Genomic DNA, 23,691 nt, shown 5'->3' on the forward strand with positions numbered 1-23,691 from the left:
ACACTCTGTGTAACCTCAACAGTTGGCAGGATCATGATTATCTCAAAGGCCTTGGATCAGGACTGAAGACGATCAACTTGATGCTGTGTAGAATGTGGATCTAGGTGACCACAAAGACTCAGAAGTGGAAGACAATGTCATAGAAATGGTATTTGGTTGTAACAAGAGAAAGACACATCTTATGGTTTTGGGGTTGGAAGCAGCTCCTCGAGAACTTGCTCAAGTTATGTAAAAATAGATAGTTGCTGATCAGGATCCAAGATGGCAGCAGCTTATGTGGAAGATACACTCACCTCCTCCCAGGGCCAAACTGAAATTAGAACTAAAATATTGAGCAATCAACTTGAATAACCAATTGAACATTAGGTAAACAGCCTTATAACGAAGGATTTACAAAAGAAGCCATATCAAGACTAGTAGGAAGGACATAAAAGTGAAAAGGGCTGGCCTTGCTCCCACAGGTGACAGCTACTGGAGGGCTATCTCAGCTGCAACGGTTCCCTATGTGGAGCACGGGGTTTCAACCCCATGCCAAGCTCTCCAGCCCAGAACACCAGACCTGGGAAGAGTTGCCCACATAACATCTGGCTGTGAAAATCAGGAGGGATTTTGTCCACCAAGGAGAGATGAAAGTCTGCTGAATACACAGCTACCCTCCTACAGGACCCATGCACATAATCTCCTTTGTAGTCACTCATTTGGGGCACTGACAGAGAAAGAACAGAGTGGAATAGAGTTGTATGAAGAGAGACTGAGTTTTGTGTTTTTGGAGAGAGAGCTGAAGGGACAGACACCACGATCCTGCACAAAGTCCTTGTCCCACACTGCAGGCACATTCTTTCTTGGGCGGAGCATTCCCCTCTCTAAGGCATTAGCCTGGGGGAACACAGTAGCCCCACTCTTTGGATTCCCTGTTGCTGCAATGTATGAAACTTGTGCCCTGCTAAGCAGTCAGCTCCCTGGGCCAGGTTGTAGAGGTCTAGGAAGACTCAGGGTGTGTCAGTGATTGAGTTGTATGGCTTTGGAGTGGGGGTCATTGCCTCCACTTCTCTGTAAAAACTGGTGCCTCCCCCTCATGGGAGATCTACTGTCCCCACCCTCCTAACTCCTGGTGGGTCTGCTCAGTCAAGGTGGTCTGGGAAGAATTAAAGACAGACTGTCCTGTATGCCTTTGGGGTGTGGGTCATACTTCCTACCTTCCTTCAGGACTGATAGGTACATCCCCTCTCATGAAGATCCACTAGCCCCAACTCCCCAACTCATGGTGACCTTTACCTGCTGATCCCTCCAGGAGGTTTGGGAAGAATCTGAGACAGACTGAGTTGGGTAGCTCTAGAACGGGAGGCCATGTTTTCCTTGCACACCCAATGGATGCCAAGCTTACCTTTCACATGGCTAAGTCTTGGTCTGTTTGGGCCTGATAAACACTGCTGGTCTCACCCTGACAATCGCCTGAGATCCCTCCCACCACAAAGGCCTATGAGCACCTGGCTGAAGGCAGCTAGACTTGGTATATTCTGGAACATTTGCGTAATGGCACCAAATTTGAACCTGGATCAATTTGGTGAATACCACTTACCCCTAGCTGGTGGCTCACTGAAAACCAATTGCATGCAACTCAAATACCACTTGAGGTTCTTCCAGTGCTTGATATTTATAGGCAGCTGGCAGGCAGAGAGAGTCAGAAGAGATCTTGGGGTACCTTGGAACTTTTGCTGACCTTCCCCCAGATCAATGCTGGTGGAAGCCAAGCTTGGTGTGCAATTGGGTCTTTTCCATGCACACCAAGGCCCAGCAGAGGCAACCACAAACTGTGGATCACTTTGTAGCTCCAAACAGGGTGCCCAGGGCCAGTTGCAAGCAGCATCTGATATTGACCTGCACCACTGTTTTTCCCAGAACAGACACGCCCAATGGAGAGCTACAGACAACATTAGAGGAAGGTCCCATTAACTTCACGAATGGCATATCAAAGGGAGGTCTCAGGAGGCACCAGTCCCTATTTAGGAAAATTCCACTTCTTGTGTCAGCACCTGCACAGCAGTTCATACACAGTAGTCAGGGTCTACCCTCAGAGCCAGCCAGCCTGATGGTTAATCTCATGCACAAATGAGCTAATGGCAATCAAGACTCAATTACAGTAGCAGGGCCCATATAAGCTACACAATAAAAATTATATAATTATATTAATAGATGCAGAAAAAGCAGTTGATAAAATCCAGCATCCATTTATGATAAAACCTCTCAGCAAAATGAGAATATAAGAAACATACCTCAGCATTATAAAGCCTGTATAGGACAGGGTCACAGTCAACATCACATTCAATAGGCAAAAACTAAAATAATTTTCCTTATAATCAGGAACAAAACAGGAATATCCTCCTTTACCACTCTTATTTAACATAATACTGAAATTCCTAGCCATAGCAAATAAACAAGAAGAAGAAATTAAAGTCATCCAAATTGGAAAGAAAGAATTAAAGCTGTCATTATTTGCAGATGACATGAGAGTTTATATAGAGAACCCTAAGATTCCACCTCCCCTTAAAAAACTACTAGAACTGATAAATAAATTCAGTAGTGTAATAGGATACTAAATAAATATCCAGAAATTGGTTTTATTTTTATGCATCAATAATAAATTATTAGAAATGGAAATCAAGAAAATAATCCCATTTGTTAATATATTAAAAAGTAAAACAAACTACACAGGAGTAAATTTAAGGATGTAAAAGATCTGTACTCAGAAAATTATAAGATGCTGAATAAAGAAATTGAAAATGATACAAAGAAGTGGAAACATATACCATGTTCATGGATAGGAAAAATTGGCCTTTATGGTCAACTAATATTTGACAAAGGTGGGGTAAAGATGGTTCATTTTATAAATGATGTTGGGAAAACTGGACAGATACATGCAAAAAGAAAAGAAAAGAAAAGAAACCAGACCATCTTCTTACACTATACACAAGAATAAACTCGAATCATTTAAAGACTTAAATATTAGAGTTGGAACCATAAAAATCCCAGAAGAAAACAGGCAGTAAAATTTCTGACATTTCTTAAAGCAATATTTTTTCTGATGGAGTTTTCTGGACAGGGGAATAAAAGAAAAAATAAGCAAGTAAGATGACATCAAACCTATAAAGTTTTTTGCACAGCAAAGGAAACCATCAACAAAATGAAAAGAAAGCTCACTGAATGAGAGAACATATTCACTAATAATACACCTGGTAAGGGATTAAGATCCAAAATTTATAAAGAACTTAAATAACTCAATTCCAAAAAAACAAACAACCCAACTAAAAAAATGGGCAAAGGACCTGAATAGACATTTCTTCAAATAGGTCATGCAGATGGCCAATAGATATATGGAAAAATGTTCAACATCACTAATCATCAGAGGAAGACAAATTAAATCCACATTGAGATAACACCTCATACCTATCAGAATAGCTATCTTTAATTAATCACCAAACAAGAGGATGGAAAGAAAAAGGAGCCCTTGCAACTTGTTGGTGGGAATGCAGATTGGTACAGCCACTGTGGAAAATAGTGTGAAATTTCCTCAAAAAATGAAAAATGGAACTGTCTTATGACCCAGCAATTCTACTTCTGGGACTATATTCGAAGAAATCCAAAACACTAATTTGAAAGCATACATTAACCCCTATATTAATTGAAGCACTATTTATAATAGCCAAGTTTTGGAAGCAGCCCAAGTGCCTATCAATAGATGAATGGATTAAAAAAACCACTGTGGTACGTTTACACAATGGAATACCACTTGGCTATAAAAAAGAAGGTACTTTTTACCTTTTGTGACAGCATAGATGAAACTGAAGAGTCTTACACTAAGTGATATAAACCAGTTAGAGAAAGAGAAATACCATATGTTCTCACCTACATGTAGAGTCCAATGAACAAAATAAACAAATAAAATAGAAATAGATTTCTAGATACAGAGAACACACTTGACAGCTGTCAAAGGGGAAGGAGTTTGGAGGTCTGGATGAAAAAGGTGTAGGGATTAAGCAGTAAAACAAAACAAAGAACCTCACAGACAGAGACAACAGTATGGTGATTACCAGAGATTAATGGGATTGGAGGAGCTAGGAGAAGGTAATGGAGATAAATGATGATGGAAGGAGACTTGGATTTGGTTGATAAGCACATAGTTCATTGTATAGTTGATGCATTATAGAATTGTACATTTCATACCTATATAATTTTATTAAATGTCACCCCAATAAATTCAATAAAAGATGATTGCCTCACAAAGGGATATACAGGTGGCAACTAAGCATATGAAAAGATGCTCGATATCATATATCACCAGGGATATGCAAATTAAAACAATGATATACCACTATGCCCCTATTAGAATGGCTCAAATCCAGAACACTTACAACACAAAATGCTGATGAGGATGTGGAACAGTGGAAGCACTCATCTATTATGATAGAAATGGAAAAATAGTGTAACCATTTTGGAAGACAGTTTGGTCATTTCTTACCAAAAGAAAAAAAAATTCCAGTAAATATACTCTTACCATATGGTCTACTATCATGATTCTTGGTGTTTACCAAAAGAATTTGAAAACTTATATCTACCCAAAGACTTGTACACTGATGTTTATAGTAACTTTATTCCTAATTGCCAAAACTTGGAAGCGACTGAGATGCCTTTTAGTAGGTGAGTGAGTAAATAAATGGGTACCTCCAGACCAAAATTTTAAAAAAAGCTATCAAGCTATGAAAAAAGAGGAAATTTAAATGTATATTATTAGGTGAAAGAAGCCAGTCTGAGAAGCTACATAGTCTGTGATTCCAACTCTATGACATTCTAGAAAAGGCAAACCTGTGGAGACAGTTAAAAGATCAGGGGTTGTGGAAGGGGGTGTGTGTGTGAGAAGGGCAGTGAAACCATTTTGTATGCACTATGAGAATGAATACATGACATGACATAATCATTTGTCCAAATTCATAGAATGGGCAATATCGAGACTGAACCCTAATGTCAGCGGTGGCCTTCAGGTGGTTATGGTGTGTCAGTGCAACTTTGTCAGTTGTAGCAGCACGTGACCCCTCTGGTGGGATGTTGATAACAAGAGAGGCTGTGCGTGTGTTACAGGAGGGTGTGTATGGGTATCTTCGTATCTTCCTGTCAGTTTTTCTGTGAACATAAAACTGCCCTAAAAAATAAGTCTTAAAATATAAAAAAAAAAAAAGTTGGTTGCCAGACTGCTGTACATAAGACGAGGATAGGACTGAGGCGGAGACAGAGCCCAGGGTCTGAGAATGAGAGGCTGGGTGGAGTAGGTGCAGTGGATGTGGGCCTAGGGTTAAAGGAAGTCAGAAACAGGAGTACAGACACAGCCTGGAGGCGTTTGAAGCTTTTTGCTGTGTAGTCTTGTTATGTAAGCCTGCCCGTGTGTGTGTGTGTGTGTGTGTGTGTGTGTGTGTGTGTGTGTGTGTGTGTGTGTGTCTCCTCCAGGCTAACCGCAGGTACACTCATCCAGTGTTCAAATTCTTTTGTGTGAGTAAAATTTTTTAGGGAGGGGCTCAAAAGTTGCTGAATTCAATCAGTGGGTTGTTGTAGGTGAGAACTGGTAGTTTTATGAGACATAGGAGCCAGAGAAAGTGATGGTACTGGCTCCTCGGTTATAGTAAGAAACACATCTTATATGTCCTCTGATACTGCCTTGTCCCAGCCAGCTTGGGAACTGTGCACATGGGGGCTCTGCTGTCCTCTGGAGGACAGGTGCTCAGCCATGCTCACATGTTCTGTTTGGCATTTGGTCAAGTTAGTTCCCAGTAAAGCAAGTGCACCCTTCCTACACCAACTCTCTGCAGATGGTTGTAATAGTTTGAAATGAGGTAATCTTCAGAATTGTATTCTTAAGGATTTTCATTGAGGTCTATGCTCTGGTTAGTTTAGAACAAAATCTTTTACAAGGAAGACCTAAAATTAGTTATTTGTATCATATTATTGCAGTGTTGGGTCCTAGCCATTCATGTTGAATGTTATCCAGCTAATTGTACCCAGTCATCCCCAGGTGACTCACCTGGGGCTGGTCCTGTGACCTGGTAGGGATGCAGTAAGCCTTTGGAAGGACAGTATGTTCAGATTATAGACTCAGCCCACTTTTCTGATTGACGGTGCATCACTGAATAAACAGTATTCTTAAAGAGCACTGAGATTTTTTTGTATTCTGACATTCCTAAGAATCTTGAACAAAATAGATACAGTTGTCCACTCTTGCCACAAGATCTCTGGTGACTTCCAGCTAGTACATGGCATACAGGCACACTTCTAGGTCTGGGAATAATATATTCCTCGAGATTTATCTGAGGCCTGGAGAATTTTGTTCTTGGCTACTGACTGTCCTGTTGTCTGTCATGATTGATATTTTTCTAGAATCAAGCTCAAAATCATGATGGAAGGACACCATGTGTTGGGCAGATAAAATATATTATGCTTACTTTGTTAAAGATGGCGCTGCCCACATGGAAGCCTATCACCCAGGTGATAATATTCATTGCCCTTCTTGCTTGAGATGGGCATGATTATATTAATGTGTGTTGGGGGCGGGCTGTGGGCAGGCAGGATCCTTGTAGCCTGGGGCTTGGTTTTGGGACTAAGCCTTTCCCACCCTTTTTGATGTGGTGTGGTGCACTCTCATGAGGAATCCCATTATGCCTCAGATAAGTGACTTTGTATCAGAGACTTCCTTGTTTGTATATTAGATTAAAGGTTTTGGTTTCTACACTATAAAGTGGGGCATACCAGGAGCTTGCTCTCTCTCAGTTCCTGAGATTAGCATTAGAGAGGAGAGCAGAGAAAGACCACTTGGAGGAGGCCAGGAGAAGCATCCAAGATGGTGGAATGCTGAGTGAGAAGCCAGTTTGTGCATAGTTTGTGCAAGGATTAGGAAGGAGATGGGGAACAGAGGTGAATAAGTCTGGTGAGCTAGAAACCTTTGATTTTAGGAAACTCGGATAAGTCAGTAAGTAGCTTTGTGAGCACTGAATGAGTGGATTTTTGAGCCCAGTGTGTGTTTTAACTTGCCCGCTGGGTATAAACTAGGATTAAATGTAATGGCCTACCAGTTCTTGGCTTCATTGTTTCATTACCATCTGTCCGAATCTAATGCGAACCTGCACGGGCCAGGAAGTTGTGATGGTGGCTGTGGCTACTGGCTTTACACCATGGGTATAGGAAACCCTCCATTTCTCATCCAGCTATCATGTGGACTTTCTGCTCAGCTGGGCTCTTAGCAGCTCAGGCAAAAAGACTGGGACTTGGGCATTTAACAGCATTAGAGAAATTTCTGATCTCTCGTTTCCTGGAGCTCTTCCTTGCTCTGGTTTCTGGGATATTACACTCTCTGGCTTCCTCCCACTTTATTAATGTTCATTCACTTTCCTTTTGCTGGGACTTCTTCATTCTCTTAATCCCTAAATGCTGGATGCCCCAGGGCATAATCCCTGCCTATTTCTCTTACCATCAAAATGTGCATGCTGGGTGCCTTTATCTAGTCCTGTAACTTTAAATAATATTATCTATATACTAATGTACTAATGACTCTCATATTTTTGCTTCTCCTCTTGGAATGCTAGACATATATCCAACTGCATAGTTCACATTTCCACTTATATGTGTCTTAGTATATCTCCAACTATACATGTTCTCAAACTGGACACTTGCTTTTCCTCTCCTGCCCTCCCTCCCCAAATTATAGCTCCCCAGTGTTCTCTAAATTAAAAACACATTGCCTCAGTTTATCTGCTGGGTCAGGCTCTTTTATTTCTTCTCACTCTGCACATTCAGTTGATCAGAATCACTCCAGAGTCTGACCACTGCTTACCAGGTCACCTGCTACCATCTTCCCCAAGATGTTATGGCCTCTCACCTGGTCACTAGCCACAGACTCTACTGGTCTTCCTGCCTTTATGCATTCTCTCTGCAGCCAAAGGGACCATTATAAAGTGTGAACTAGACTGTGGCACTCCCACTCGATAACTTGATATTACTCTTTGAGTAAAATTCCAAATATATATGAAGATTTCCAAGGCCTTAAATTATCTGGTACATGCTTTGACCAACAGTGTTGGCCTCCTCACTGTTCCCTGAACATAGAAAGCATTCTTCTGCCTTGGGGACTTTGCACAGGAGCTTCTCTCTGATGGCTTTGATCTTCTCAGATATCCCCGTAGCTCAGCCCCTCACTTCTTTTAGGCTTCTGCTTAAATGCCCATCTTCAAAGAGCTGTCATCTGCAATAGCAGCTCCCTTTGCTATCCATCCTTTTTTTCAGAGCAATTATTACCATCTGTGTTTATATTAAATATTGATCTATTCATTTGTTTATACTGTATCTCCCTTTACTAGATTATATATCTTTTTTTTTCATGCCTATATTTTCAAAACCTAGAGTAGTGTTAAAGTAGACACTCCATAAATATTCATTGAATAACTGAAAGTATAAGTATATTAGGGAGTCAAAAAGCATGTGGGCTTCCATTATAAAGAACATACATGCTCAACAGAATTGGATTCATTTAACATTTCTAAAAGCCAATCAATCTTTTGGGCAAGAGCTCCCTTTAATACTTGACAATTTCGCTGCATCTGAAATTGTAGACTTTTGCAGTAGTGGAGACTTGTGGACAAGATGCCATAGAGAGGATCACACTTTTTCCTTTTTTTTTTTTTTTTTTTTTTTTTTAGCTCATTCTAGAGCCTTTGGGGTAGAAAAGATTTAATGAGTATGATGCTTGACTCTGAAATGCAGCAGCTGTTTGTTCTCAAGATAGTCATGTAATCTTTCAGATTGTTTCTCTTGGTTGTGCAAAACTTAGCTTATGAATAGGGCACCCATCACACAGTTACTGTGTGGATCAGATGTTGCATACATAATATACTTAGTACTATGCCTGGCCCATGGTAAACACTCAATAAAAAGTAGCTTCTCAGAAGAAAAAAGATGAAGGTGATGATGATGAAGCAGAAGAAGGAGGAGGAGCAGAAAGAGGAAGAGGAAGAGGAGGAAGAGGGATCATGATGGTGCCAATTGGTAGTCAGTGTGGCTTGGAAAAAGATGGGAGTCTGAGGTCAGGAGACTGAGAGTTCAAGGAATAAATATATATTGGATAAATGATTTTCATAGTTAATGGTCTTTTTCTGTAAGGAGCTTTTCATAGCCTGACCAAGCATGGTGAGTACATGACTTTGTGTCACTCTTAATTCCTGTCTGCAGAACCACTATTGGTGTTAATAAACAGCTCTGATTGTTTGATTCAAGGAAGGAAAGTATGTTAGACTCCCTCTCAGCTCATTCTCCTCTGTAAAAGTCTGCTGGCATCATTATCCTGGTCAATCAGAAACCCAGACCCTTGTTCTCAATAGGGTCAATGATTCTATAACCATATTCTTCTTGCCTCTTACTCACTGTCACCATTGGTCTCTTTCTCTGTGTGTGACCAACCATGTCTCTGCCTCTCTCTGCCTTTCCTTTTCTTTCTCCTTTCCTTCCTTACACTCTGTCTCCCTCCTTTTCCCTTCCTATATTTTCTTCCTCTTTTCTTTTCCTCTCACTCTCTTTCTACTCCACCTTCATTATCTCCACTGTACAGGGATAGTCCCCGAGATGTCCAGGCTGAGTGTCCAGGTGGTTGGTCACTATCTGGAGCTTCCCAGGAGAGCAGATGGCTCCACATATTCTGAAGGGAACAGCAGAGTTCATCTCTTCTCTCCCTCTTTTCCATGCATACTATAAGCAGGCTATGGTCAGGGCTTACCAACCCTGGAAAATTCCAGGTGGTTAAGAGGGAAGGAGGGTTACTAATTTTCCTACCTGGTTTTATCTTAGGGGATTGAAAAGAAACATCCAATGTTGGTAGCCAATAGTAACAGACCTTCATGGGGAGAAACTCTAGTGAAAGGACACATATCTGGGCTCTGGAAATGATAATTTCCAGTGTTAAGCCTTCCAAATAATTATTCATGCATTTTTGACAAGTCACTTTCCCTGTTTGGGTCTCAGCTCCTGCACCTGAGAAAGAGAGATTTCCAAATCTTTTCCAAGACAACTCTGCCTCTAGAACCCCAATAAGTTTAAATTAAGAAATGAAATTCTGTTTTACCCATGGTACCTAACACTTCACCCCATCCAGTATGGATCCTAGCACAGTCCTGGCCTCACCTCTTGTATCTGTGTTCATGTGGATACACCTCAGGGTGCTGAGCACCTATTTTAGTGTGAACATTTGTCCTTTGACCTCTCACCAGCACATGCACATATATTTTTGGCAAATAAACCTTCCGATTGGTCTTTGGATGGTTGTGCATGAACAAGGCCAATTCTTCCCTGTTACCATCACAGTTGAGGCTCCGTCTGCATGCACACGGCACAGGTAAAGCAGTGGAGAGTGTCCTTTCTGACCAATATCTTGTGGTTTTGGAGGGGTTGCTTTTCTCACTCCTATGATGTAGCTTTAATGAAGGGTGCCTATTAATATTCCCACCCCCATTCACACAGGACTGGGAATGTGACACAAAAATCAGCCAATATCCTTTCCTGGGCAGGGCTGTGGAAAAGACTTGCTTGTTTTGGCACAATTGTGGGACTGCCAGCAGCCATGTCCCTGTTCCCATGTAGAAATCAGTTCTGAAAAAGAGTGAGTCAAACAAGTTCTCAGAAAGAAGCAGGAACATTGGATGGGAAAAGGAATCCTGGTGACATATGAATCCTTGGTTCTGCATCTAAGGCCCAGATGATCCAGGTTTCACCTCTCTGAAGCTTGGTTGTTGGTTTTTGTTGTTTGTTTGTTTGTTTTGTTTTGTTTGCCTTGTGAGAAAGAGAGACAGAGACAGACAGGAAGAGAGAAGCATCAACTCATAGTTGCGGCACTTTAGTTGTTTATTGATTGCTTCTCATATGTACCTTGACCAGGGGTCTCCAGGCAAGTCAGTGACACCTTGCTCAAGCTAGTGACCTTGGGATTCAAGCCAGTAACCTTTGGGTTCAATCTACTGACCGTGGGGTCATGTCAATGATCTCTTGCTTAAGCTGGCAACCCTACACTCAAGCTGGTGACCTCATGGTTTTGAACCTGGGTCCTCAGCTTCCTAGGTCGATGCTCTATTCATTGGACCACTACTGGTCCGGTGGGTTCGTCTTTTGATTCAGCTTGGTATACCCCTGAGAGAGCCCAGCAAATCTCCATTCACGCTTGAGCCATTGTGGTGGGGTCTCAGGTGTGCCCCAGTACAGCAGGAAGGCAATGAAGTTCGCTGTACTAGCCAGAGTTCTCCAGAGAAAGAGAACCAATAGGAGATCATTCCAATTGGTGAAACTTATTATAAGAAATTGGCTCATACAGTTATGGCGGCTGAGAAGTCCCATGATCTCCCACCTGCAGATAGGAGACCCAGGAAGGCTGATGTGTAGTTTAATGGCTTAGAGCCAGAGAGCTGATGTGGGTTTCCAGTACTGTCTGAAAACCAAATAGCCAGGACTGCGAAGGGCAGGAGAAACTTGAGGTCCCATCTCAAGCAGTAAGACAGAGAAGGAACAAGCCTTCTTCCTTTGCATTCTTCTCAGGGCCTCAGCATATTGGAAGATTTCCACCCATGTTGAAGAGGGGAGATGCTTTGCTCAGGCCTCCAATGCACATGCTAGTCTCTTTAGAAACACCCTCACAGACACACCCAGAAGTGACGTTTAACCAGGGAAGACTGAGGATCCCGGGAATTGTGGAAATAACAAATTGGCATGTTTCTCTCTCAGAAATACAATGTACAGTCCCTGTCTCATGTAACAATTTCATTAGGCCAGGAAACAGAGTGAGGGGCATTAGATAGATAAGTGGCTGGGCCTGAGCAATATCTGCCCCTCCATTTGTGCACTGAAGGCATCTATGGTGCTACTTCAAGTATAAGAGTGTGATTTATGGCTTAGACTCTGGGCCAGATGGTCCTGGGTTTCAGCACCAACAAATTCTGTTCTCTGGTCCTTGAGCAAATTATTCAACCTCAGTTTCTCCATCTATAAAATGGGGATAATGATACGTACTTACCTCCCAGGGTTGCTATGAGAATGAAGTAAGTTAAAGCACAGTGCCCAGTCCATGGCAAAGACTTAACATAAATGCAATTTAATATTTGTGCCAACCAATTTTACTTTGAAGCAATTATATAAAAGATGGATGAATCAGAGAATCTGAAGTGTGGTTTCAACTTAAGTTTCCAATTCTGACTATATTTTGTAGATATGAGCATCCTTTTTTCCCACTATATTGACATAAAGGGAATATGTATAAAAAAGAGAAACAAACAAGCCAAACCACCCCTGGGTTTTAATATCATGTCTTGGAGCACTTTTTAAAATAACTTTAATGTAGGCCATTCTGTTGTTATGAAGAATCCTTGTAGAATTAGACCCACCCTCCCTAAGTCCCTAAATAGGCATTTTGATACTTACTTACAGACTTTTTGGGAGATAAATTTCTCCAATAAATATTTTAAATAATTTCCATTAAAAATAGCTCATGACATCCAAAAGAATATAGTCATAGCACTCACTCTCTCTGCGTGGCATCTGACGGGAAAACGGGCTGCCTGTTGGAGCAAACTAAATAAGCATAACAGTGGTTTCTATGCAATGTTTCTATTATTTCTCTTTTACATAAAATCCTATAAAACAACCTTTTTTTTTGAGTGGGTACAGCAATTTAAAAGAAGAAAATAAAAAAGGTTTCAGAGGATGCAGCAATCTCACCAAATGAGAAACAACTTTTCTACCCTCCAATTATTTCTTTCACCCTAGTCTCCTCCTGTGTCAGGAAACCTCGAGGTAAAATACTCCTTACTTCAGCCTATTGTGGTGATTTGGATAATGACAATAATTATAAGAAAGAAGAAGATTTGACAAAGCAACACTATTCTAACTGCCTGCTGTAGGAGTGATCAGAGAGAGTGAGGGAGAATGAGGACAAATGATTCCCACTAGGGTCAGTCTGTCACAGTAGCCTTTATCTAGAATCCTAGTAACCCAGTAAATAACAACCTCTACAAATGAACTCATGCCCAAACACCGTGCTCACACATACAGGAAAATTCATGCACGTAAGTGTATGTGCATGTTGACAATTATGTTGGGAGTTCTGAAGATTGTCCAGCCATGGCCAAAGGGAGACAACCCACAGTAGAAGGTCTCTGGACTGGAACATGGAAGAGGTCGCCATCTGTGTGGACTAGTCCTACCCAGCTGGATTTTCACATCAGTGAATGGAGAAGTTGGGTGGGATCCAATCACATCTCTTCCTCTTTTAATCTTGCTACTGAAATGGAAGGTTGCTTTGGGAAGTTTGGCATGGCTAGGGCAGTGCTGGCCCCAGGATGAACTGATCTGCAGCAAGATGCTGCCCCTGGTGTTGAGGGGCATCACTGATAATACCCAAAGCCAGGAAACGGGGTGGCTTTCAGCCCCAGCGCTCCTCCTGGGGAAGGATGGCAGAAGGTTGTTCCCTTCAACTTCGATTCAGCAGAGAGAAGAAAAGCCTGTGTTTAAATTACACATTGGCGATAAGGCCAAGAAACACGCTCAGGGGTTCCCATGTGGGTAGTCCCACATAGATAATTGCAGGAGCCACTTCCAGGATCACAGCTCTCCTCAGAGCCTTGGGAGAATGAGACCCCAAACAGCTCTGACCTTGCTTGCAGGGAGGTGACCAGTCACTGTCAGAGGGTTGGCTACAGGGAAATCTGGGATGGGTTGGGGCACTGTGTCACAGCCTCTGCAAGGAGCAGTAAGTAGTAAGCAGTGGGGGCAGCCATTGCCTCAGACTCCTACTGTGAGTAGCACTGTCATCCCACAGCCTCCCCAGGAGGGCCTCTCTCAGGGCATGGAGAGCATCTCTCGTATGATGTGCTCTGTGTCTGGGGCTACCTTGCTCCCCTTGCCACAGAGGTATGTGTGTTCCTCTGGGGTACACACTGCTCACTGGAGATGATACAGTTTCTTCTTTAGAGTAGAAAGGATGAGTGGGAGCCCAGCTAACAGGTGAGACTCTACAGGCTCCTCCAGCTCCCTGGGGAAGGACCCATAGCTTTGAGAGACAATGAGAAGAGGGACATGGAGGAGGTCAGAGACATATAGAGCCAGGGAGAAAAAGAGTAAATGCAATGGGGGCAGCATGGGAAGAAATGAGGGAGAGAGAGATGGCAGGAGGGAAAGAAAGATGGTAAGAGAGAAAAAGAGAGAAGAAACAGAAGCAGGATTAAAGGAAAGAAGAAAGAAAGAAATTAGAGAAACCCAGAAAAACAGTATAAAAAAGTAGAAAGAGGCCTGAGAACTCACTTTGGGTGGCCACCAGCTGCCAGTGACAGCCATGTCTGTTCTTCTACCCATTGAAGGAAAGGGCACATGACATCACATCTATGCCCTTTCTTCCAGTTTTCTGGACCTAGCTCCTCAAGTACCAGGAGGAACTAGAATGCAGTCTGTGACTTGACTCATAGATGGGAACCAATGATGCCCATCAGTGAGGACTTGTTTCTGTGAAACAGCCCTGCAAGCTGCTGTTCTGCTTTAGGTGTCAGAACAGGAGTAGGTGGGGCCAAGGATGCTGCTGCAATTATAAGGCTCCTCACTGGTTAGCCTTAGGGAAGGTTCAAGGCCTATAGAGCAGATAGTGACATCTAAGTCACCTGGTTTGCTAGAAGAGGTAAGGCTCCAGGGGTTCTAGGCATTATGAGTCAGTCATGGAGCAAGAGCCCAGCAGATGACCCAAGGGACCCCCAGGAAGAGAACCCCAGGGAGAGAACACTACTCAAGTCTGACCACCTTGCTCAAATGAGTCACTTCCCCCTTATGCTGAGCAGTTCTCTTTCCCAACCAGTAAATGAAAGAGCTGCAGTTTGAACCTAGAGCTGCCTGAAGCCAAAGCTTGCAATCTCCTTGTTGGACAGTGAAGTGTCCCAATGCTGGTGAAATCTGACAACAGAGAGATGAACAATGCGGACAATGAGGCAATGGGGTCACCCCGGTGATTGTGCCTTGTGCCAGGTGGATGGCACTTGCAGAGAGAGCACATACTCAGCCTTGAGTGTATGAGGGTGAGGGGGGAAGCACAGTGGAAACCAGATTCCAAGGTTACAGGGCATGTAAGTCTGTAAGCCACCATGGAAACCCCAGCCGGGGGAACTGGAGGAGCGCACACTCACTCGGCGCTCCTCACTCGCGCTCCTCAAGGTGGAGACACATCCCTGTTGAATTCCGCTCAGCACCTTTCTCAGTTAGGATGCTTGCTCCTGACTCCACTGCCCCACAGTGCCTGATTTGGCTACCGGACAGGAGGGAATCCTTGAGCCTGCACTTCTCCTCCTGCCTGCTTAGGTGCTGAGGCTTTGTCCTGCAGATCCAGTCAGGACATTCGCTTTCTCAGAGCACCAGCTCTCAGTTGCCATGGAAACATGTACTCTGGGTGGGGGCCGGGGCTTAGAAGGGCATTTAGGTGCTGTAGTCTTGGAAAGAAACCAGTGGATAGTCCTCATTTTGTTTAGTGTGCTCCCCCACTTCACAGTGTGCATTAAACATCTCAGCACGCACTACTAGTTTGAACTAGGAGTCATGCAGGGCAGCTCCAGCAGCCTGGGCCCAGGCAGTACAAGCAGGGATAAAAGCTGTCTTCCCAGGAAGATTCTGTGAGTAATCCATGGTCACCCCTATCCTTCTGGTCCATGGGGAACCTGGGAGCTGTCCTTACTGAGGTGGTCTAGTGAGCTGAGAGGCGGTGCAGGGGCAGTTGAAGGAGGAAAGCCTACACTCGGGCTCCAGACAGGCACGGCTTCTGCTCACACCCCCGCATTCAGCACCTGACGCTCTTGTATCCTCATTTCTAAAGTGGGGTCCACAGCACTCCATCACACTACATGACTTCAGGAATTGGTGAGTATTTGCAGTTCTTTTGATAACTTGCTTTACTGGAATTCTCTGAGTCCAGGTTTATTTTTTTTAGTTAATTTAAAAAAAATTATTGGGTTGACATGGTTTGCCAAACTATACAGTTTGCAAGTGTACAATTCAATATAATACCATCTGCACCCCACACCATGCCCCTTGCTTGCCCAAGTAGTCTCTTTAAGCCCCCTTTCCTGCCACCCGTTGCCCTCCTCCCCTACCTCTACTCCTCTTTCCCCTGGCTATTGTTACTTATTGTCTGTATCTATGTGTTAAGTGCATATGTTTTTGGTTAATCTCTTCACTTTCTTTAATACAGCCCCCTCTCCCCTTCCCTCTGACAGCTGTCCATCTCTTCCCTATGTCTGTGCCTCTGTTTCTTTCTTGTTCCTCAGTTTATTGTGTTCATTAGATTCCACATATAAGTGAGATCATGTGGTATTTGTCTCTTCTTTGCCTGGCTTATTTCACTTAGCATAATACTCTCCAGGTCCATACTGACTTCCCTGTTACTATTTTGTAATTACCAATTTGTGCTTCTTAGTTCCTTTACCTGGTCCTGTTTCCACAGTTCAGTGGTTACCATGTTTGCCTCACACGCAAAAAGTCCCTGGCCCCTTTTCTTCTAACCTTTGGTCACTTCCATATTGTCAAATGATTATTCCTTTAGATTAGAAGAGTACAGTAAGATTCCTGGCATTTCTGGCCCATTTAAATATCCTTCCTGGAGGACTGTCTGATGGGTGGATAGGAAGAGGCAACCTTACAGGTTATATGATTTTTTAGACTTCCAGAAATGTTTGAATCAGGGTTCATGCTGGACTGGAGCTTGGCCAAACAGAATCTTGCTTCCAGTATATTAGCTAAGGTTACTGTGGTTCACAGTAGAATCAAAGCAAGCTTAATTAACTGTCCCTTCTTATCCTCATGCAAAAGAAATAATATACAACCATAATTTGAGAAAAAAAACAGAGTTTTGAGATATTCCCTGTAGAACAGGGTTTTTCTACACTTTTAGACCTAAAATTTTACACTTGCCCCAGAAGGTACACATATACAATAAAACAAAAGTTCTATGAAACAATATTTATCCTTACTATGTAAAATATGCTATAATATTTTATGATATCATATATTTTATCCTATTTAAATTTTGTGAAATGTTCTAGTCATCACACACTATTTCTATTAATGGGTTTTGTTCCATAATTTGGAAAATACTGCTAGTCTGGAATGCTTAGTTTAGTTTTAATTTAATGCATTGTTTAGTTTTAATTTTCTGTTCTAGATCTGAATTTACATTACAGAATTCTCAAGAAAAAGAATATGTTTAGTTCTTTTTGGATCCAGGGTCTTCCCTTATCCTACTGGTTGGATTCTAAACATGGCTTTTGATGCCCATGCATGTCAATCAGGAGGCATATTCAGTGTCTGGAAGCTGGACGGACACTTCAGATGGTATCTGCTACATGCAAATACTGGGACTTGAGACAGACCCTAAGCCAGTCATGTGATAATCAGGACCATAGCTCTAAGATCAGGTACAGTTGGGTCTAGACTTGAAGCCACAACAATCTAGACAGATACACATGCAAGAGGAATTTAAAGGGGAAGTGGAGATGTTAGAAATATTTACAGAACTGTTCAACAAAGAGGAAGGGAATACAGGACGACCATGTGACTTTTAAGCTTGGCTGGAGAGTGGGATTTACTAACTGTGGCTGAATTCTGGATTTCTCTGTTAAGTGAGAAATCACTCAGGGTTTTAGTTCTGATTGCCTCTCTTAATACTTGTAGAATTTTGAATTACACCATAGACAAGAAAGGGAGCTTAAAACATTTTTGTCATAAATATTGAGTGAATAATTTCTCTAATTTTAATTAACCAATCTTTTCCCCCATAAGGTGGGAGTAAAGGTCTCTGTGTCTGTGTAAGACAGAGTGTGAGAGTGCACATTTTTTATGATCTTGGCTCAGTGATCCTCAGTGTCATTTTTTTTGCAGCTACATCTGTGGCGAGGTATAACAGTAGCCAGGCATGCCCAGAAGACAGTCAGGTTGCCTTAGTATCAAGATCCCCCAGGGTAAACAAAACAAAATACTCCAAAGTCCTTTAGTGGTGGTAGTGAGGGCACAATGAAAAACAGTTGGCATGGTTTGGAAATCATAGTGTAGGCAATGAAATACTATTCAGCAATAAAAGGGGATGAACTATGAAGCCATGGAAAAGCATGAGTGGATCTGAAATGCATATTGACAAATGAAAGAAGCCAATCAGAAAAAGCTCCATATTGAATGAGTTCATACTGAGATAACATCCTGGGAAAGGTAAACTACAGAAGAGTTTTAGGAGAGAGATGATCAAAGCATATGGCTTTCAATTTTGAGAACTTTACAATATGAACTCATTCTTAAAATATTAGAGATATACTCATGTTTAAGAAAAATAGATAAGAACTAGCATAGTGATTGTATAAGGCAGGGGTCGGGAATCTATGGCTCGCGAGCCAGATGTGGCTCTTTTGATGGCTGTATCTGGCTCTCAGACAAATATTTAATAAAAAAAATAATAACGCTAAAAATATAAAACATTCTCATGTATTACAATCCATTCATTTCCTACCGCTCATGTTCATGGTTGCGGGTGGCTGGAGCCAATCACAGCTGTCCCCCGGGACAACACCAAATTTTTATTGGATAATGCTTAACATATACAGGTTGTTGTATAATCTCTATAGACAATGAAGTTCAGAGAAGCTTTGAGTTTCAAGGTAGGTCTTTTAGGCTAGAGAAAGTATCTCAGTGAAAAAGAAAACATCTGAAGTATCCTCAACAGAACTCTTTTATGCCAATTATAGAACACTCACATCTTGAGCAGAAGAGCAAAATGCCCATAGGTTCTCTGTCTCACTTCTCTTTGTTGTCTGAGAATATCTTAGTATCTTAAGAGAAAAAATGAATGACACTTAATATTGCCTTGGGAACCTTATTTCCTTCAAATGATTATAATATACTTTAACCTTCATTCTCTTATTTTGTTTATCCAATTAGGAAATTACTCTTCCTCTGTGTCTCTTAAATTGTTAACTGCTTATTTTCATATTGTGTTAGATTAATTGTATTCCTTTCATCATTTAGTATTTCGTTTATGAATGTGTGATTACCGGTACCCCTCCTACTATTTACTCCTTCTTATCACTTTGTGCTAATTTCTTTCTTTCTCTCTCTCTCTCTTTTAGAGAGAATATTTACATATTGGAGAGAGAGACAGACAGACAGACAGAAAGGGAGAGAGATGAGAAGCATCAACTTGTAGTTATAGCACTTGAGTTGTTCATTGATTGCTTCTCATATGTGCCTTAACTAGGGGGACTCCAGATGAGCCAGTGGCCCCTTGCTCAAGCCAGTGACCCCTTGCTCAAGCCAGTGACCTTGGTCTTAAGCCAGCAACCATGTGATCATGTCGATAATCCCACCCTCAAGCTGGTGACCCCGTGCTCAAGCCAGATGGGCCTGCACTCAAGCCGGCAATTTCAGGATTTCGAACCTAGGACTACAGTGTCCCAGCTGATGCACTATCCACTGCACCACACCACTGGTCAGGCTGTACTAATTTATTTATCCTAAGTTACCATGTAGTTATTTTTGCTGTCATTATTCAATGAAATCCATATATTTCAATATTCCAGCTTATGAATATAATAGGATCACAACTATCAAGCTGTTTTTGTTCCCAAGCTCAGCCTCCATCTGAAGAATAATTATAACTTTTACCCCCACCCTCTCTCCCAAATTTTAGCCAATTAGAACAGTAGATACCTATGAAGTGGCTTGTGTGTGCTTACAAACTCAGTCTTCTTGTACATATGTGGGTGATATTTACTGCTTTCCTTTTCTAACTGTGTCCTAGAGCTCCCCTCACCTGGGGATGCCTTTGGCTGTTCCCATGCAGGGATATCTCAGCTTAATCTTGGATTCATTCCCAACCATCTCCGGCCTTAACTGGGATAAATGTGTTCAACCTCATGCGGAACAAGCTAGGAGTGAAGTGCTGTTTTCCTAATATCTTAAAGAGATTTCAGTGATGGAATTTTTAAAAAATAGTTTTTAATCTTTTTAATTTAGTCTCTTCTACTTTCAGAGGGGCTGGGTCATTGGAGAGGTGAAGAACAGCCATTTTATGGAACTTGGTGTTATCTCCACTTCAGTGTCCCCTGGGACCTTAAGATTATTACATACTGCAAGATTCATGCTCCTGATACCCTTGTGATAAATACTTCCTAAGAGGCTCCTAGACAAAAGTTTCCTGGTGGAGCATGTCCTGCCATTCTTCCACGATATACCACAAATGCATGTGCGTACACGCACATACACACCACAGAGACACATGCACACACAGACATAAATTTATGGCATTTTATTTTTCCATTAATTTGAGTCTCATTTTTTTTAAATGGATAAATTTTATCCTCAAACTATATAAAGACCTGCTGGAAGAATGTTACAAAGAGGTCAGGTAGAAGGGCAGTCTCTACTGGAGCAAAGAAGACCACATACTTGTTTTTTCAAGTTAACTGGGGTGCACTTGTCACAAATCCTCTGAACAGGTCTTCATTTTTCTGATAACAGGACATGCTGATTAAAGGAGACCCAGAGGTACTTCAATTACATATATAATTATAAATTATATATATTTAATAAAATATCTGAGTTGATGAATAAGTACCATAGTTTCAGATCTTGTATTTTCCCATACTTCCATGAGAATCTCTTGACGAAAAATATGTGATCCCTACATTACCCAATCAGTACACTATTCTTTGCTGAAGAAGGCTCCATGACAGGCTGGTGGGTATGGGGGTTATACTTAGAAAAGAACTATTAACATAATAATCATAGTGTAATTTTCTGAAGCAATTGTTTTTGGCAGTTCTGATAATAGTCAGTGGGAGGTGATGCAATAGGCTTCTGAAATATTCATATTTTCACAATTTATACTTCTGACTCCAGGATGATGATGATTATCCAGTGAGAGGAGGAGAGGCAGAGACAGACTCCAAAATGCTCCCCAACCAGGATCCACCTGGCAAGCCCACCAGGGGACAATGCTCTGCCCACCTGGGTTGTTGCCCCATTGTCCAGCAACCAAGCTCTTCTTAGCACCTGAGGCAGATACCACGGAGCCATCTTCAGTGCCTAGGGCCAACTCACTACAATCAAGCCATTATTGCAGGGGAGGGGAAGAGATAGAAGAGGGGGAGGGGTGGAGAAGCAGATGGGTGAACCCCTCTGCTTCTCCACCCCTGGCTCGGAATCAAACCTAGGACATCCACATACTAGGCTGATTCTCTACCGCTGAGCAAACTAGCCAGGGCACAGGATTATTTTGACATAAAGATTTTCCCAAATAAGAACCTCTTCTTAGTCCTATAGTTAATATAAATTTGGTAAGTTTAAATTGGACCCAATAGGTTTATTTTTATAGATAAAACATTTTTTGCCCTCATTACAGAAAATAAGAAGGAATCATATATAGCCATATAACCAAGAAATGCTATAATTATATTTGAGAATATTTTTGTTACTTTAAAGTGTTTAGAACTTGTTACTGAACACCTTTGGTGATACTAAATAAGTGCCTTAAACTTTATGAGTCTTAGTTTCCTTATCTTAAGAATGGAAATAATTAAAACCTAATTGAAATAATAAGATTGCTGTGCCCATCAAATAAATCAATTAATGTAAAAACAGTGCATGGCACATAGTAAATGCTCAGTAAGTGTTAATTGTTAACATTATTATCATTGTTATTATGTTTATAGTTTTTTTTTGTATATTCTTTTTTACATAGTTGAATTCTTATTTTTATAATTTTGTGTTCTGCTTTTTCAGAAACATTAAAAAATAAACACTGCCTGAAGTTATTGAAAACTATTTGTATATGTAATTAAAAATAGTGAAATAATATTCTACTTACATGGCAAACCTTAATTTACTTAACTATTGGATATATATGTTGTTCATAATTTTGCAATATTACGAATAATGAGACAAGAAACATCTGTATATAAGCTGTTGTGCATGTGCTTAAGCTTGTTTCTTTGGAGTGGAATTACCAGTTCAAAAATAACACTTGCAATACATCATGTAAAATTATTTTCTAGAAGGGTTGTGACAAATTATATTCCCAAGAGCAGCATACAGTTGGTCATATTTCACTGCATTCTTGACAATATTTGAAATCCTTGTTAAAATTATTTATGAACTTTATAGGTTAGTGCATGTTAATGCATACAACACATTTTAAGGAGCCTACTGTGTGCCAGCCACTGTAAAAGACACTGAGATAAAGTGAGGAGATGACATACTCAGTCTCTGTTCTCATGACAATTATCTAGGGAACAGGTTAAATAGTAGAATAGCAATAAGTTAGTCATTTAACTGTGTCTTTGAGGTATGCACATAGTAAAGAAATGTGTTACTCTGAGAGATTCAGGAAGCAAACTGACTTAGTCTTAAGGAATCAAGAAGACTTCTCTCAGAGAGTTACACTTCATTTGATACATAAGAATAAGTGATACTATCCTGGCCAAGGGCAGATGCAGGGAAGGGCCTTCCAGACAGGGAGAATGAATTATCCAAACACCTGGAGAGGAAGGAGAACTTGGCTCTGGGACATACAAAGAGACAGCCATTGTGGTGGGGTACTGAGGAGAGGGGAGACATCCAGGGGCAAGATTGGATTGAAGAGGTAATGAGGAACAGGACCTCTTATTAAGTATGTCATAACCAGGTCACTTGATTATTAGCAGGAAAGCTACACTAACACATTAGTGTTTTAAAGAGACCTGTTTGACGATAACATGTACAAAACAGTTTGAAAAATGGAGGGAGCAAAGACTCTTAAAGTGTATCAGTGGAGGTACAATGATAACTTGAGCTAAAGTGGTTGCAGATACAAACAGGGGTTATATACAGTGTTCCGTAAAGTCATGGTGCACTTTTGACCGGTCACAGGAAAGCAACAAAAGATGATAGAAATGTGAAATCTGCACCAAATAAAAGGAAAACTCTCCCAGTTTCATACCTATTCAGTGCAGTTTGATGTGGACTCACGCACAGATTTTTTAGGGCTCCTTAGGTAGCAATCTGTATACCCTCTACAGACTCATCACTGACTGATGGCCTACCAGAGCGGGGTTTCTCCACCAAACTGCTGGTTTCCTTCAACTGCTTATCCCACCAAGTAATGTTATTCCTCTGTGGCGGCGCTTCGTTATAAATGTGCCAATATTCACGTTGCACTTTGGTCATGGATTCGAATTTAGCGAGCCACAGAACACACCGAACTTTCCTCTGTACCGTCCACATCTCGACTGGGATGGCCGTGGGCTGCTGCGCTGTATACACAGTGTTACGTCATCATCTGTGCATGTGCACATGCTGCCACATCATCCTACAGAAACTGGGAGGGTTTTCCTTTCATTTGGTGCAGATTTCATATTTCTATTGTCTTTTGTTGCTTTCCTGTGATGAGTCAAAAGTGCACCATGACTTTACGGACACACTATATATATATATGCATGTGTGTCTGTGTGTGTGTGTGTATATATATATATGTGTGTGTGTGTGTGTGTGTGTGTGTGTGTGTATACACCAAGAATCCTTAGGAAGTAAAATGGTCATTGGTTGTCTCTGACAGGTCAAAGAGAAGAGAAGCATATG

The 23,691-nt window shown here is 41.5% G+C and overlaps 1 pseudogene; it reads left to right on the top strand.

The window, feature by feature from the left end:
* The first annotated feature begins 15,188 nt into the window (after window positions 1-15,188).
* Window positions 15,189-23,691, top strand: part of LOC136313665 (cytoplasmic aconitate hydratase-like) — a 48,628-nt pseudogene continuing 40,125 nt past the window's right edge.

Source organism: Saccopteryx bilineata, chromosome 9 (assembly GCF_036850765.1).
Source record: "Saccopteryx bilineata isolate mSacBil1 chromosome 9, mSacBil1_pri_phased_curated, whole genome shotgun sequence".
In the NCBI taxonomy this organism is placed as follows: domain Eukaryota; kingdom Metazoa; phylum Chordata; class Mammalia; order Chiroptera; family Emballonuridae; genus Saccopteryx; species Saccopteryx bilineata.